The following is an 18,416-nucleotide window of genomic DNA, read 5'->3' as shown; positions in this document are numbered from 1 at the left end:
GTGTCCACGCTACAAATGGCAAGTTTAGCAGGGAAGTATCTGGAAGTGTATGGAAGTCTGGGGTTAGTTCCTTAACAGAAAATCATGATTATTGCTATTTTTTTTCTGTAATTCTCAGTGTTTTGTGCATAGATGAGCTAGGGTATCACCAGAAATTTATTGGAAGCTGGTTATCCACAAGCTAAATAAAAAATAAGAGAAAACAAGTTGAAATTTAGGTCTCCTTCCTTCAAAACTTCAACCAGGAGAGGAAATATTGCAAAACAGAAACTAAAAAAAATATCTGGTTAGAAATTAATTCAATAAGCAGTAGAACTGTGACTATTTAAGAGTTCTTCATCTTCTTGAGTCAGTTCTCCATTTAAGGGGTAATTTAATCACTTTAAGCATTATATCCTTTTTATTTTTCAGCATATTCTTATTATGAGAAAACAGAAGTACATTTAATATTGGATCAAGTTAGAATCACTTGGTCACATTTGACACACAAAACACTTCTTAAAATTCTGTAGGTCTCCTATGAGAGAAGTTTCCAGTCTTTTTCTGTTTTTGGACTGGAAAATTCCGATTCAAAGTCTGACCAATTGCTAGCTTCAAAATCTCTGCCCTTCCTCATCCATCACTTGAGCTGGATTCGATAGGCAGCTGAGTCACTTTTCACCACCACATCTGTACTCACAGATCCACAGTCTTCCCATCTGGTAAATTTTGTAGCAAGAAATGAGTCCTTTCTGTGTTTGCTCAGACAGGTTTATAAAATAAGGACCACTTTAATGAGCCTTAGAGCTTCAAAATGCTGCCCTGTGCACTTTTGATCGCCTCTCTGCTCCTGTCATCTGAATATAAAGTTCTCTCATTTAATATTTTTCCAGCTTTAGGAACTGCTTACCTGCAGTTCATTGAGTTGGCATCACCTCCAAAATAACACAAGAGACAGAACCAGGAGATGCTATAAGCAAAACTCAGAAGCTGCCTAAGCATCTCCTGATTGTCCAATTGCCAGAAGACTCTCTCTTGGTCCAAGGAGAGATGGATTGTATTCACATACAATAAGACAACAAAAGGATAATTAAATTTCACAGCTTGGGGGAGATTTTGAGGGTTCTTGTCAAAAATGTTCACACCTGTGGAACAGACTGTTATTTTTTGTGAAGCCTGGTTTTCAGCTTGAAATACACCTGCCAAAATCTGAATGGCCGCTATTGTACCTTCTGGACTCAAAAAATGCTCTGTCAGACAAGGTTTGGGGCACACAGATGGGATAGCTTAGAACAGCGACTGTGTTGTTTGTAAGGAAATTAAGACCTTTCTTAGTCCTGTTGATGCCTATTTAGGATGGAAAATTTTATCATAAGTATGCCTTAGCTGTGCCTCCCTGGCACTTTATTATTTTTTTATATTACCTTAATAATTTGTTATACTTAATGCCTTAATTTAAATTTAAGAGCTTTTGTTAATTGTCCATATTGCCCATGGACTGTAATAGTAAACTACATCTTTTCAATGAATCAATTTTAGGTTTAGGCCCTTAAAACAGCTAAAATTATCCTTGTATCCACTGAGCATTTAAAGGTTGCTGCAGAATATCCAGAGCTGAATTTGGAGGTGCTAAGAAGCCCATTCTTCTTTGTGAACATTCTCGTCCTTAACATTTCGCATTGCATATCCTAATGTCAATTAAAATAACACATTTGTTGTAAAACAATATAATAACGATCCAATATGAATTTTTTGAGGTAATGCACACACACACTTAACCCCAGCCCATAAAGTTTTTTGTATATGAATTTGTGCAATGAGGACTCCTAGAAAATTGCCACTATTTGACTATTTTTGACCCATACAAGCAGCAATTTCATATGGTACTACCTAATATTTTACGTAATTGAAAACTTAGAGAATATACGTTTTATTCTGACTCTTTTACACTATTGTATCAAAGTAATCTACAGTTTCTGCAGTGTCTTCATAGCTCATAGTTTGAATTTGTGCATCATTCTCTATTACACGGATGTGGGGCATATTAAATGGATTTTAATTTTTCCCTGTAAGAGATAACACTCAAAAAAACCTAACCCACGTCTTCCTTCACACCGTTTTATTTAGTTGCCTTTGAATGCCAGTTTTGAAACTAATGTCTTCTCCGGTGTCGTCCTTTCATCCCTCCGAAACTAAATACTTTCATGTGTGAGTCATCAATACAAATCTAAGTGATAAAGTGAGCGCTAGTATGCGTGAGCTACCAACATGCACACATGCATACACACAGTTAAATGGATCTGTTTAGACAGTACATCCTCAAAGCCAATGAATCTGTGTTGAAAGAAAACACCAAACCTCAATAGGATGAGAAACATTGCACCCATCAGCCTGTGCCACCTTTAGCTGGCTTTTCTCCATTTTCATCTGACAGAGACCTGTCCTAGCAGATGGTCTTCTCAGTATGCTTTGGCAGCCAAGAGAATAGAGCTTTGTCTAATATGGCAAGGAAACAAACTCTGAGGATATTAACCCACCAGAGGAAAACCCTTTGCTCTTGCCATAATGGTACATTCAGGCAGGAAGTTAAGAGGAAAATAGCTACTCCCCTGGGGATGAGGAGTGCGGAGCAGGGAGGGAGGGGAACAGTTTAATTATGATGAGGGTGGGGGTGGGGATATGGGGACAGTCACAAGTGGAGATCAAGAAAAAAGGATGGGATGATGTCATTCTTTACTGGGACAGTCACTGAAATGAAATCAGGTCACACACAATGGTCTTGTTCTGTGCCTGCAACCATAAGGGTTACAAGAGATTACTTTGTGGCAATGCTTGTTAGGAAGAGTCTAAGGGCCCTGATCACGTTAAGATATCCCCCCAAGACGTCTTTAAGATGGAGAAGAAAGGCAGGATCCTTCCATCTAGTGCCAAAATGACCCACACTAGGTGCACAACATTGTGTTAAGGTCTCCTAAGCCACAGTTTAGGAGAGAAAAAGTCTGGATTCTTACAACAGTGAATTTTAAGAAGCAGAATGCAACTCCACAACTTGGTTCCAGGCCAGATGTTTTAAATGGATGCCCTTTCTCATAGGATAATTTTGAATGACATTTTAAAGTTAAGATGGAATATATTTCTCAGTATAAAGTTGCATTTTCTGAGAAGAAATACTGCCTTGTACTGTGTTAGGGCATTTTTAGGACTAATTAACTCTGCTTACATAGGAAGCATTTGATTTGTGTCCATGCTGAATCCCTAGTGCCACTGGTGGCAGATGTACTCAAATTTAGGTTCCTTCTCTTGATGGTGTCCTAATTTAACCTCATTCATCTGCTTAGATTTCACAAGAGGGCATCACAATTACAAATGAAGGTCCAATGTTCTAAAAAGTCATCCCTGGTATAATTAGGTGATAGAGTCAAATCCTGTTATCAAGATTCTGTTGTGATTGCATGATAGGGCTTAAGACAAATAAGTCATTGACTGAGGCTTTTTCTTACACGTTTTTGTTGCATGAGTATTGACAATAATGGAACTGGAACACTGGGGCTGCTTCCATTTCCAGCTGCAGGTTACAGAATTTACAAAAGTTAATATTAAATTTTGGTAAACCACTTGTCTTCAGGTGCATGTGTATATTCAGGAACAAGGTCCTTCTCTCTTTTGAAGAGACCTTTACAAAAAGTAAATGCAAAATTAGATTATAGTGAGAATTCATATTTGTTTTATGATTTTGCCTTCAAATTACTAGGAAATACTGTGTGGTAATCTCAGGTGTAGGGGAAATGGTGATACGTGACACGTGTGTTTGAAAGTTGCCTTGGATCGTGGCTATCACAAGGCAAAGAGGCACATTTTGAAGGAATCATTTTGGAGGCCAGATTCTTTCTTTCTTTTTTTTTTTTTTTTTTAAGATTTTATTTATTCATTCATGAGAGACACAGAGACAGAGAGGCAGAGACACAGGCAGAGGGAGAAGCAGGCTCCATAGAGGGAGCCGGATGTGGGACTCAATCCTGGGTCTCCAGGATCACGCCCTGGGCCGAAGGCGGTGCTAAACCATTGAGCCACCAGGACTGCCCTGGAGGGCAGATTCTCACAGGAACTTCAGGGATTTCTGTTGCCCTTATTTTGAAACGAAAGCTGATGAGGCCACAGGGCCTTTGAGAGAGGATAATTATTTAAAAATAAAAAGTAACCAGATTATTCCCAAACAAATGATCAGCATCATCAGAACCTCCCAAGTTTTTAAGGCAGTGGTTAATTTTCTTTTCTGTTTATTTTCTAGCAGGCTTTAAAGAAATCTAAGTCCATTAACCAGAGCCAGTTGATAATAACATCTAAAATGCAGGTGTTACTTTAAGCAGATCTGTTATTAACAGGGCAGGTAAATCAAGCATGGCTTCTGACAATGGGATTCACCATAAAAGTAATTTAAAAATTACTCGCTTCTATAGTTTTACCAAAAAAAAAAAAAAAAAAAAAAGATTTGATGCGTTCTCTGCATTGAAACGTATTTATGTATTACATAAAGTAAGAATGCCCCAGCGCATTAAATCTAGTCCACAACATTCATAGGAGCCTGGGCTAGCCAGACCAGCCAGACGCGATGATGCTCCATAGTGCACAGTGACCGTGGGAGGGGGACCAGCAGCCAGCCGTTCAGAGCCATCAGTTGCCCATGCTGTAAGGGATATAGTCATATTGAGTATTTCTGATGACAAGTTTGCCATACTATGATAAGTTTGCCACCACGTTACTAGTCACAAAATTCTGCTGTTCGAAGAACACTTCCCTAAGAGTCAGTTCCAATTTTAAGCATTTTGTTGACTGTGTAACTTTCTGCAAAATTAGAATATACTCGTCCCACTTCCCTCACTAGGCTATTGTAAATGGAAGACCGAAAATGGAAAAGAACATCCAGGGGGAGGGGCAGATGTATGGAGCCCGTCAAGCACAATCTAGTGCTGTTGTTGTAATATTAAAAGGCTAAGGTATGGCATGGCAATCAGTAGTTCCCATTATACTGTTCTATTCCCAGCGCCTTTTTTCTCCCTCATTATTCTTTTAGTTTTATGTCTCTGCCAGTAAACTAATCCCAATGTGTATTTTTGATGGTTGGCAAAAAGTCAAAAATGCTTTGCAAAGAGGGAAGGCTATAGAATCACTTGGATTGTAACTATGCATTCAGTGCATTTTTCAGAAAAGCTTCAGAATGAAGTATCTTTAATGGCTGAGGCATTAAAAATAAGAGTAAAAAAATAACTTGTATTATATATACACTTGTAGTTGTTGGAATTCAACGAAGGATTGACTCCCAATAATCTTTATGATGGTGGGGGGTGGGGGGGAGAGACATGTAAGATTAACTCACCAGGGATGGGTGCTATTGCTTTTAATATCTTGTTGATTAGCTCCTGTTGTGCACTAAAGTGGTTCAAGAAATTGCCGTCATCTGCATCCCCTCAGACAGAAGCCAGAGACAAAAGGTGACATCGTCTGTTCTCTGTCACAAGACTTCCTTTCTGTTAGGGAAATACTTAATTTTCTGGTTGCTTTTTCTACCGAGAATCAATCAATCTTTCTTTCTTTCTTTTTTAAGATTTTATTTATTTATTTGACAGAGAGAGAAAGAACACAAGCAGGGGGAGCAGCAGGCAGGGGCAGAAGGAGAAGCAGGCTCCCAACTTGAGGATCGATCCCAGGAACCCTGGGATCTTGACCTGAGCCAAAAGCAGACGTTCACGTGCCTGAGCCACCCAGGCAACCCCAAGGAATTTCTTCTAAATGGCCAATACAGTATCAGCTTAGTTCTTTGCATGTGCTGAAATGTACCTTCTGGGTCAAGGGACAGGAATGTAATTTATATCCCACATTTGAAAGTCCACCTTAGTTTGAAGAACTTTCTCTCTTGTTATAGAAATATTGAGACAGAGTTTGTATGGTATGACCTGTGTACATGTGTATGAGTAACTCTTCCAGTGACAACCAACTCCTAAACATTAATTCTGACTATCGAAATGTGGATTTTTTTTTTCTCCCACACTCTTGTAGACAGTAAGAACATGCATCTACCTGGGAAGAACTAGGCTGAGCTACATGTAGCCTTCATGGCTACACATACACGGTGGTGTGTGGAAGGGATGTAAAAAGAGCCTTTCCTACCTTAGGGAGGGAGCCTTTGGGATTCGAGAGTTATCACCAGCCAAGGTGATCCTGTCTTCTTAAAGTGGAAAGCAGCCTCTTTGTTTCTAACTTACGGTGGTTCATGGAAAAGTGTAGCATCCTGGTTGGGAGCCCAGATTTGGGAGACTGCCTGGGTTTGAAGGGCTTGCCATGTCATTTATTAGCTGTGTAACTTCATTTCTTTGTGTCTCAGTGTCCTCACCTGAAAAATGGGGACCAATAGTAATACTGACTTTGTCTCGCTGTTTGGAGGTTTAGATGTTTCCATGTGTATAGAGGACTCAGAACAATGTCAAGCCCTCAATATAGTGCTTTATGCATGTTAACAATCATTATTATTTGCACAAATGTTAAAAATCCAGAAATGCACAAAGGCTACAATAAGGTCCCATCACATTAGTCTGCCCATAATTCCACGCTCTTAAATACACACACATTCACTGTCAGTGCACCAGGCGCTATAGAGAGAGCAGTCACGGGCCATAGCACCCTTGCTGGGGGAACTGGTGCCAGACAGGAGCAGGGTGAGGGCCTCACAAATAATAGCAATCGTAATACCTTCAGTTTACACACTTCCAATATGCTTTTGTGCACACTTATAATAGTTGTCGAGGGCCAAATAACATGATAAATGGAAAAGTACTTTGCAAGTCTATTATCAGCATAGTGATAAAACCAGCTTTTAATTTTCTAATTTCCGATTTCCCCTTAGATTTGCCTAGACCTGGGTTCGGCTTTTTCCACCATCCATCCAACCATGATTTAGCAAATGCTGACTGATAAAAAGCCCATAGTTACCAATGTGATACAAAGACTCTCCTTATAAAGACCTGGATGATTCAACAGGCCCTGATTCTGACCCCCAACGAGCTGCATATTTATTCTGTAGTCTACGTTCTGAGATCCACAGAAGCATAAAATGGATTTGCCTCATGAAAAAAATTTTTAATCCTTTGTTTATAAATAATGTACATTTGGTGGCAGGTTTTTTACAGCTATCATGGTTTAAATGAAATAATTTCAAAGCTCCAGGTTGACACCTGTACAGCACCTGTTCTTCAAATTGTACCATTACTAGGATTCCCTTGTTGATATATATATATATATATATATATATATATATATATATATCCTCAGAGAATGATAAAAGAAGTATCTTGAAGAGAGCTTTCCTTAGTATTTTGGAGATTTTTCACACAGTGGAGAGCACTAATTCTGCTTATATTTGATTTTTCTGAAAATGACTTTTCACATATAAAATTCAAAACCCTGATTGCATATCAAATGTTGCCACAGCATCTTAAAATATAAACTTGGGGTTTGCTTTTCCACTTCTTTCTTTATGGTTAAGTATGTAGATATGCCCAGAGCTGGCATGTCCCTACTGCACCAAAGAAATTACAGAGAAAGAGCTTCATACATGAGTATTGTTCACTCTATCATCCCTCTCAGCATCTCCCAAGTGTGAAAATTAAAGGTTATCATCGCACGGCATTAAATGAACGACAATGCGTGATGAAGAATCAATTACAAACCTTTTAGGCCATCCAAGGACGGCCAGTATGAGAGAAATATGATGTAGTGAAAAGAGAGTAAAGATTCTCCACCATTTACTAGTAGTGGAATCGGGCAAGATGCATGGCCTTTTGAGCCTCAGGTGGCCTTTCGATAAAACGCGGGTAATAGCGTTTACCTCATAATATTGTTATGAGGGGCTCAGAGACAAAGTGTGTGCAAAGCACCAAGTGCAGAGACATGCCGATAGCATGCATCTGAGAACATTCATCTCTCTTTTCAACTTGTCTTAGCACAGAATGTTCCTCCTCCTTCCTTCTCATGCTATGGGACCTAACTTCCTAGCCTGTCTCAGCAAGGATCCCCGTGCCCCCCAACACTCCCATCCAGACTGCTCACACGCCCTACACACCCTTCGTAGAGCCTGGAATGTCATAGGGCCAGAATATTCTTTTGCCACTTCCTAACAAAAGCTACATACTGTAACCCGTGTAAAATAGTGCTTGATTTCCTCATGGCCAGAATTTGATTATTTCTTTTGCACTCCTGTAGGCCACACTTTAATCATGGTTCCTATTTATTTAAGTCTTGTTTGTATCATACTGTCGTTTACATTTCTGTGCCTCACATTAGGTGAGACTGGAGGATCGTCCTTTCATTTCTTACTGCATTTGGCACAGTACTTTGAGAGTAGTTAAGTGCACAATAATGCTCGTTTTTAATTTAAAAAGCAAAGTTGTGCCTTCTGGTTTAAAAATATTGAACTCTGTGAACTGCCAGAAAAAGGCATCCATGCTTTGGCTTGGGTCAGTTCCCCGGGAGCAAATTTTAATACTCATGCCACCTTTCTTCTATTGGCCTCAGTATTAGAATATTAAAAGATTCTTTTGTGCAAAAAGACCCAATATTCAATATCAAGGAGGAGCCTGTGGCCTAGCACCTGTCTTGTAGAGTTTGGTGAGGGATCCCTGGTGTCTATAGAGCTGTTATAAAAAAAAAAAAGGATCCTATGGAATAGTGAATGAATGATCCCCGAAGCTTTTCTCTATCCATCAGTAGCTTGTTGCTAAGGGTCACTGTGAAAGACCATAATGCTTTGGACATAGGAACTGCAGAGACAACTGCAAGCCTAATGGTGTGATCATTCAGGGCTGAGAAAATAACAGGATAGAGACAACAGGAAAGCCACCTTGGTGGCTAGGTGCCTGAAATTAGGTGATTTGGTGTGAACAAAGCCATTGTGAGACCCATGAGACAAAAGGCAGAGCCACCACATTACATGGTATTTTGTCATCCACAGTGACTGGACCAGAGGACAGCCTCCCCATGTACTTGGTGTGGGCATGGATTCTTAGCATGTCAGCCAGTTGTACAAAAAAGAGAGAGAAAGGATTCCAGCAAATGCTAACATCTGAAAGACAAGTAGTAACACATGTTCTTTTTTTTTCTTTAAATAAAAGATTTTATTTATTTATTCATGAGAGACACACAATGAGAGAGAAGCAGAGGGAGAAACAGGCTCCATGCAGGGAACCCGATGTGGGACTCGATCCCAGGACTCCAGGATCACGCCCTGAGCCAAAGGAAGGTGCCAAACTGCTGAGCCACCCAGGGGTCCCCATAACACATGTTCTTAATAAGTTTTCTAGGAAGGGGTTCAAAATGTATTTTTGTTATTGCCTATAAAGGTAATATGAGGGAGGGAAAAAAGACAAATTTTGGGGAAAGCTGAGCTTTGTCCCAGCTGTATATTTAAGTGGCTGTGTGACCTTGGGCAAGTTACTTAACCCTTCTGGGCCTCCATTTTCTTATCTGTACTATGATGTAAGTATTCACTTCCAGCTCTCAGATTACACAACCAGATTCTATCAGTTATGCCGATTAGATCCTACTGAGAATTGCATCACCCCTCAGATGTGAATTACACTTCTCACCTGAGTTTTGTCAGGAAAGCGATTTAATGAGAATAAAGAATGAAACCATAAGTGATTTTTATTCCATTTTTCCTTCCTCAAACTGACTCAAGATTTCCTCAACAACTGAGATGAAATGCTTGTTGAGATGGATATTTGTAAATATGGACAGACTCCTAGTTACAAAATGATCACTTATAAACTAGTCTACCAGTGGTTCAATCTATATTACCTAGTAGTATTATTGATGTTATATATATTTTTACAGGTCCATTAAGGGATAGATACCCTTAGCAGGCATGCCTAGAAATCTAAGCTTGAAGTTTAAAGTTTTGGTGGGAAAAAAGGCATTTCACGTGACACTCTGTAAACCCGAAAACCTGTCTTCACATCTATGCTCCTTATCTCGTGGCCTACTTCCTCAGCCCTTATAAGAAAAGTTAGGATTTCTCTTTCCTCCTAAGCCAATGCTGATGATCTAATTCAGGTGTGAAAATCTAATGAGATATAAATTGAGGAACCTGGAAGTAGGGGTTTTAGGAGAGATGAAAAGAATCTCAGTTGGGAAAGGAGGTGAGGTTTTACCCCAAGGCACTTAAAAGGCAGGAGGAAGGATGGGGCAAAATAAGCATAAGGTTCATTGGACCCAGGGGCTTTAAACAATAATTATGGGGGTAAGTAAATTGTAAAAAAGGAAGGAAAAGTAAGAAAAAAAAATGTCTCATGAATGAGAAGCCAGTGGACAACAAGAAAAGAATAGAAAAGAGTTTCTTTGTATTTTCTCATTCCGAATTTTCATCATCTACTTCTTCCTCCTCCTATTCCTCCTCACCACAGATCGAAGTCATTCTGACCCTGGTTAAGACAGGAAGCTAGGTGGGGAGGGGGGGTGTTGATGATCACCCCAAGTGGATGTGCAGAAGGAAGGAGAAATTAAGGCACACATTGATCAAGGAAAACGATGTATTTTAAATTTATTACGTAGGCCTACATTTGTGTGTTTCTGGTATAGCATTCATCACATGGTATTCATCATGCTTGCAGTTAGTTGAGCTTTCTGGATCTGGAGGTTTACATTTTTAAAGCACATTTGGAATTTTTTTTCAGTCATTATTTCTTCACATATTTTCCCATTACCACTTTCCCTCCTAGGACTCCAATTACATGAATGTTAGACTACTTGATATTAAAATTGTTCCACCGGCCAGAGACTACATTCACTTTTTTGAAAAGCCTTTCCTTTCAGATATTGTACTTTTCAGCTCTAGAAATTCCAGTTGGCTCTTTTTAATAGTTTCCATGTAACTTGTCCTTATTTTCACGTTTACCTTCAATCCTTGAACATATTTAAAAGAGCTGTTTATGTTCCTCATCTGCTCATTCAGTCATCTCTGTCATTTCCGAGTCTCTCTCTTTTTTATTAAGATATAATTAATATAACATTATCTTAGCTTTGGGTGTAAAATGTAGGAATTAGATATTTGTGTATATTGAAAAATGATCACCATAGTCCAGTTAACATCTGTTACCATGCATAGTCACAAATTTATTTATTTTTCCTATGATTTTTTTTTCCTCTTTCTATGACCAGTGTTTCTCCCTTTTAAGTGTCACATTTTCTGGCTTTTTCATATGTCCAAGAATAATTGATTGGCTGCTGGATATTGTGAATATTATTACATTGTCGACTGTCTGGATTTGGGTGTCTTCTTTTAAAGAATATTGGATTTTGTTCTGGCAAGACAATTAATTTACTTGAGGATCAGCTGGGGATCTTGGTTTCTAAGTTGCTTTAGGTCAGAACTAGAGTTATCTACACTCTAAAGCTAGAGAGCCCTACTCTTAAGGCTTGAGCTTTCTGATATCTCTACTGGATGCCCCATGTGTGTCCAAAGAGTTCTTTCCACGATGGCTGGTCAGAATTGAAGTATCCCAGCCATATGTAGTATAGGTTGTTAATCTTACAGCTCCCAGTAATTATTTGCCTGGTAATTATCCTTTGCCCAACTTTGTGGATTCTCACCCCATACATCTGGAGCTTAGTATTTAGCCAAGGACTCAAAGGGACCTGATACAAATTTCTAAAGCTCCTTTTCTTTGTACATCTCTCCTCTTGTACTCTATCCCACAAATTCCACTTCTCTCCCCAAATTACACTCTCCCTTAAGCTTTGCTTGGGTGTCTCTCTTGGTGCCATATCCAGAAAGTGTCTAATGGGACATACCTCCCTTATGTTCTTTCTCTCAAGGATCATAGCTTATTGTCTAGTGTCTAAGATAGTTGCTCCATATACTTTGTACAGTTTTCTGACTATTTATAGCAGCACAACTAGTCTGGTGCCTGTTACTCCATCTTGATTAGAAATAGGAGACCCACCACATTTGTATTCAAACCTTGTTTCTTTTTCTTTTCTCCCCACTAATCACTCAGACCTTTCAAGGCAGTGACAAGATCTCATTCATCTCTGTATTCCCAATGCCTAACATAGAGTTTAGCACATAGCAAGCATAATAAATTCTGTTGAATGAAAGAATGACTATTGTTACATTAACCCACAATATTTAGGGTATCTAGATTTAGCTGAGACATTGATGTAAATATCTAAGCACCTCTGTAATGTGTGCTTTTTTTAAGCAACAGAGAAAAATTTATTTAACAGCTGAATTCATATAAGCTAGAGATCAATGCTAGAGTAGACAAGTTCTATGTTACTTAACATTCCTAATAGCTGTAAATACCAGTGTCCAGAAATAGAGATTACATGTTTTTAAGTACCTATAGGACAGTAATGACAAATTATTATAGAATCAAAAGTAGCAGTGGCTGTTTTTAACATTCAGTCCATGAAGTTGGCAAACACAATATTTACCTTCAGGGATTTCTGCCTCTAAGCATATGCCAGGATTATAAATGTCCAGACTGTAGTTGCATTTACCTTCATCTTTTGAAGGGACTATGATTTTTTTAAAATAATCTTTTTATTTAAATAGCAAAATGCATTGAGTTGGTCTTTCAAAAGTCTGTCTAGCTTTTTTCTATGATCAAAAAGTTGACCTATAAGTTAAGAATTACCTCCAAACTTCTGTAAACTACACAATTTGAGGGGGAAAGGAGTCCTGCATTTTCATGTTAAAGATTTCTCTCTGAAATCTTAATACAATTTCTGTACAAGTTTCATATAAGAAATTCCTATATCTGGAAGAATGTAACATTTGTGAAAATATCTTTAAAATCTCCGATGCCTAAAAGTCTCTGGTTATGAGTACACTTCCTATAATTAAAATGCCTTTACCTAATTATTTAAAGGGCTCCTAAAATTCAGTTTTCTTATCCTACACACACACACACACACACACACACACACACACACACAAATCACATGACTGATAAATTATTCCTACTCTATAGGTCAGATCAGGGTTCACACAATACTGCCATTATCAAAAGCACGGTCTTTTAATACTTAATCTCATTTGATCCACAGGATTCTTAAAATTTCCTTTTATTTCTTTTTGACTCTATTTCTGGTTTTCTTCAATGGAAGGCAGCAGTTTTTTAGGTTAAGGATCTGAGCTGTGAACGAGATGTCAGCTCTGTTGGTTCATTCTTCCAGGTACCTTTGGCAAGTCACTTCTTCATCTTTGTTCTTTGATGACACACCCTACCATATGGAAATAATAATTTGATCTCCACATGAGTGTGAAGGACCCCTGAAATTCTAATATAGGATAACAAAACAACCAGTTCATTACTGAGGGAAAGTTTCCAAAATAATGATGGTACTTGTTTAAAGCCTGAGGGAGATGACGTTTAAGAGCAATGATTTAAGTTCGCAGTTCCAGAACTGTTCAGAACTAAGGGTTTTATTTCACTTTGTTTTTCTCCAACGTTTACCCCTTCGGTTTCTATTTCCCAGTTAAGAACTTAAAATGAACCTTGGTCAAAGCCTCAGGTTCCACCTGGTTTGGGATTGAAACCACATGAAGCCACTGAATTTTGCATAGTTTCCACTTGAAAAGATGTTATCAGCTTAGGTTCTCTTTCAGTGTGAAGTTTGGCCAAGCTTTAGATGAACCTGCTCTGAGTTGTGATTTTGTATTAGACCCTAAAATGAGGCCACTCATGGAGTTCCATCTTTTAGAAAGCTCATATATAATGTCCCCAGAGCATGTGTAATAGCTACTAGTGGCTGAGATGCAGTAGTACCTTGTTTTAGTATAATGTGAGGGAGAATTTCTCAGCTACTTAGAAATCATTCTAATTGGGAAACCAAACAGACTCAGTAAGAGAGGCTCTGGTGTCAGGCATAATATTTTGAGAAAATTTCTTTTGAAATCTAACAAAAAGTTTTCCAAGTGAATAACTCTGAGATTGCAGGTTAATTCACCTTTCCTTTGTCCTGTCCTTTACTTTCTGCATTCATTAATTCAACAAATCCTCACTGAGCACCTACTGCATGGCATGCCATGCCCTGTTCTAGGTATTCAGGATATATTTGTGCACAAAGAATTTACAGATCCTGACTTTTGTGGTTCTTACATTCTAGTAGCAGAAGACAGAAAATAAAACTGAATATACCATATGAGTCAAATATATATAGTATATTTGAAAGTGGTATGTACTATGAGAAAAAATAAAAGAAGAGAATAGAAAGAAAAATAAAATAAGAGAAAAGTAAAGCAAAGTTAGAAATCCAGGTAGGTTGTAGTGTTGAAGAGGTTTCACAAGGAAATCATTTGAGATGGTAAGATTTGACCAAAGACTTAAAAGAAATAAGGAAATAGCAACCAGATATCTTGAGGAAGGGCATTCCAGAGAAAAGAGAACAGCTAGAGCAGAAGCCCCAAGATACCTACATATAGGAGGAACCATGGTGATACCATTTTGACAAATATGAAGTGAACAAACAGAAGAGTGATGGAAAATTATGTCAAACCAGTAACAATAGACCAGCATATGACCTGTAGACCACGGGAAGGATTTTGTCAATTTCTCTAGATGAAAAGGAAGCCATCATATGGGTTTATAGAAAGGAGGACATTCTGATTTATATTGTCAAAGGCTCTCTCTGTCTCGTGGAGAACAGACAGTAGATGGGCAAAGGCAAGAAAAGAAGAAGTATTACAAGGTTACTGAAAGAGCTAAGAGTGTTTGAAATTTGGTGAAAGCAGTGGAAGTAGCAAAAAGTCATCAGATGCAGCTAGTTTTGAAGATAGAGCCAACAGTATTGCCTGATTGATTGAAAATGGTATGAGGGCAGGAACCAGGGGGAGAAAAGAATCAAAGGTGCTTCAAATGTTTTGGCCCAAGCAACTGAAAGGATAGAGTTGCCATCAGTTGAGATTGGAAAGGTTGCATTTGGAAGCATTCTAGAAAGGAAGATCAGGAGTTCAGTTTTGAGAATCAAGTTTGAGTTGTTTCTTAGACCTCAAAAGGGAAGGAGATATTATTGCAAGGGCGGTTGGATTTATTGGCAGCTGCGTAAGCCTTTGCATTTGGAAGTCATAAGCGTAATATCAACAAGGATGTAAGTATAAACAAAGAAGTGAAGACCAGCCTCTGTGTTACTCCAACATTAAGAGGAGAGGTCAGCATAAGATACTGAGAAGCAGCCCAGTGAAGTAGGAGGGAGGCCAAGGGGTGAGGGAATTCCTGGAAGCTGAATGAAAACAGTCTTTGGGGGGCATCTGAGTGGCTCAGCGGTTGAACATTGAACATCTGCTTTTGGCTCAGGGCATGATCCCGGGGTCCTGGGATGGAGTCCCATATCGGGCTCCCTGAGAGGAACCTGCTTCTCCCTCTGCCTGTGTCTCTGTCTCTGTGTGTGTCTCTCATGAATAAATAAATAAAATCTTAAAAATAAATAAATAAATTTTTTAAAAAAGAAAAAAAAACAGTCTTTGGGGAAGAAAAGAATGATCAACTATGTCCAGCAGGTCCAGTATGATGAGGATTGAGAACTGACCATAGAATTTATCTCCTTGACAGTGACTGGTTATGTGCACAAGAGCAACTCTGGTGAAATAAGAGGAGAGAAAACCCGATTGTAGCAGACCTAAGAGAGAACGAAGGCAAGGGACTAAGACAGCACTATGGCAACTCTTCCAAGGAGTCTGTCACAAGGGGAGCAAAGCAAAGGGGCGGTAGCTGGTGAGAGAAGTAAGGTCATGAATGTTTTGTACAAGATGAAAGAAATGACAGCATGTTTACATGCTGATGGGAATGATGTAATTGGGGAAGGAATAACGATCTGAGCAAGAGACGGGAGCATTGCTGGAGCTATGATTTTTTTGACTAGGTGAGAAGGAATAGAACCTAGCACAGAAGTGGAAGAATTGGGTCCAGACGAGGAGAACGTGGAGAATTCATCTACTCAAGTAAATTGGAAGGCGGAACATGGGGGAGCAGATGCTGGTGGGTGTGCAGACTGGGGGTGGAGGGCCTGGGGAAGCGCTCTTCCAGTGGCTTCTCCAGTGAAGTGTATCCCGAGGTCATCTGCTCAGAATGAGGGTGAAGAAGGAGTGCCAAGGGGGTGAGCAGGGAGGAAGGCATGAGAAACAGACAGCCGGTGGAATGGAAGAGTAGCTGGACAAGGGAAACGAGGTGTGGTTGCCTGGCAGCACCGAGGACCTCAAGGTTCAGGGCACCCATGTAATGTGAGCCCATGCAGGGTCACATGCCCTTCTCCAGGCTGGGCAGGGGCACAGGTGCAGACTGGAATAGGCAAGGGGTTGGATTTAATGAGGATTATGGTGTGGCAAAGTGATGGGGGTGCTGAGAGGGGGGTCCAGTATACTCAAAAAGAACTGATTACAATGACCAGCTGTGTGAAGTGACTTTAACCCAATAAGGAAGGAGGTGAGGACACCGAGGGAGCGAGGGCCACTAAAGCAGAAGGATCAGAGGATGGAAGTGCTCTGCTGTGTCTGAGAATCGTGTCTGAGAATTGAGTTGGCGAACTGGAGGACTGAGAGTAATGTCAGAAGGCAGGACGCATGAAACTGAGATGACACGAGGACAGGCAGTTTCCAGTACCGCTCAGGGCTAGATTGACCAGTGGCCTAAGGAGCAGCTAGGATGGAAGAGAGGTGGCCAGGAAGGAAGAGGCAATGGTGCTGCGAAGCTCACATCCATGCACTTGGAAATCTCCCAAGACTTCAGGCAAACATAATATTGGAGAGATTGAGACTGAAGAAGAAGCTAAAATCACTTAAAAATGGGAGGAATGACCTGGGGTTGGCTGAAGACTATAGAAGTAGTAGGCTGTGTCATCTAATAACATGAGCTGATTTTTCTTTTATAAGGTGAGAAATAAGAAAACATATGGATTTAAGGAGGAGAATAGAGGGAAAGAGAGATACAGGGAGGATAGATGGAAGGAAAGAAGGTAGGAAGCAAGGCAAGAGGACAGGCTGGAGGGCTTTAAGAGAGAGTTTATTTATTTACTTTTTTAAAATATTTTATTTATTTATTCATGAGAGACACAGAGAGAGAAGCAGAGACACAGGCAGAGGGAGAAGCAGGCTCCATGCAGGGAGCCCAATGTGGGACCCGATCCCGGGACTCCAAGACCACGTCCCCGGCCAAAGGCAGGCGCCAAACCACTGAGCCACCCAGGGATCCCCTTTAAGAAAGAGTTTAGCATAACACTGATTCAGTGGATATACTCAAATTTACATTCAATTTTCTAGAACTACAGTATTCAAAGATAACGTATTTATACACATGGATAAATCATTACATTTCATAGAAAGTGACATTTTGCCAAAATGAGATTTTTTTCCTCCCTTTCACCTCCAGAAACCATCCAGATGCGCAATAACTTGCAGCTTCTTATTTTACAGTGAAATAAACAAGAAAGTCCTTAGGAAGGTGTCAACAACAGCACAGAAGAAGGAATCCAATTTAAGTATAGATGGTCTAGGCTTGTTTTATGGCAACAATAAACCAAGTATCTTCTCTGGGAAAAAGAGCCACAATCTCTGAAGGATGGTGGATAGTGTTTTATATGTAGAGTGCTGGCTTTATTACCCCTTTTTATGGCTTTGCATCTTCTCCGTACTATGACAAAAGATCATTCAGATATGAATTTATATTGATGATACCTGCATGGACCTCATGCCTGCAAGAATGATTCATACTATTTGTCCTGGTGACAGCTCAGAGGATATGATCAAATTGTAATACATTCTTAGTTAAGCCATATTCCATCCTTGATGCCATAAGAGCATTTGGGGGAAAAAAATCCTGGACGTCAGGAAGAGCGCCTGTACAGTAGGAGCCCACAGATACTCAGAAAGTGCTCAATGGGACTAAGTTACTTGACTGTTAATCCTGTCGTAAATTCAATTTTGTGGTGGAAACAAATCCTATTTTCTTTGGAGTGAAACTGAGAAGGAGGGCCATGTAGAATTTCTCTGCTGTAATTCTCCTTTTCATGTCTCCTTGGTGAGCAATGGCCAGGATGACACCAGGTGACTTGTTTGAAAACTCAGTAAGCTAGGAGAAACATTTTCCTTGCACTTTTCTAAGAAATCAGGTAGTATTTCTAAGAAATACTCAAATGGAAACAGACCTTGAAGTCAAAGGATTTTCGATCAATGGGGATCTTGTTTATACTTTATCATACCTGACAGTCATGTTATAGGTTCTAATAAGGTTTCCAGGCAGCCAGTACTTTGTGAAGTGGATTTTGTGGACTTTATCTGAAATGGCAAATCTCAGTCCGTCATTCTCACTCAATTCATTTAACCATGCCTTCTATGTGTGGGATGTTAATCTCAGCACTGAGGCTCTAACTGTTGGATGTGGCCTGTAGGCTCT

General features: G+C 39.6%; 1 protein-coding gene across 12 annotated transcripts in view; it reads left to right on the top strand.

Moving 5' to 3' along the window:
- The window catches only part of SULF1 (sulfatase 1), a 175,509-nt gene that overhangs the window by 34,523 nt on the left and 122,570 nt on the right, over nucleotides 1–18,416 (top strand). The window lies entirely within an intron of this gene.

The sequence above is a fragment of the Canis aureus genome, chromosome 28 (genome assembly GCF_053574225.1).
Source record: "Canis aureus isolate CA01 chromosome 28, VMU_Caureus_v.1.0, whole genome shotgun sequence".
Classification (NCBI taxonomy): Eukaryota; Metazoa; Chordata; class Mammalia; order Carnivora; family Canidae; genus Canis; species Canis aureus.
Note: the sequence above shows the minus strand (reverse complement) of the source record. Positions and strands in the feature narration are given on the sequence as shown.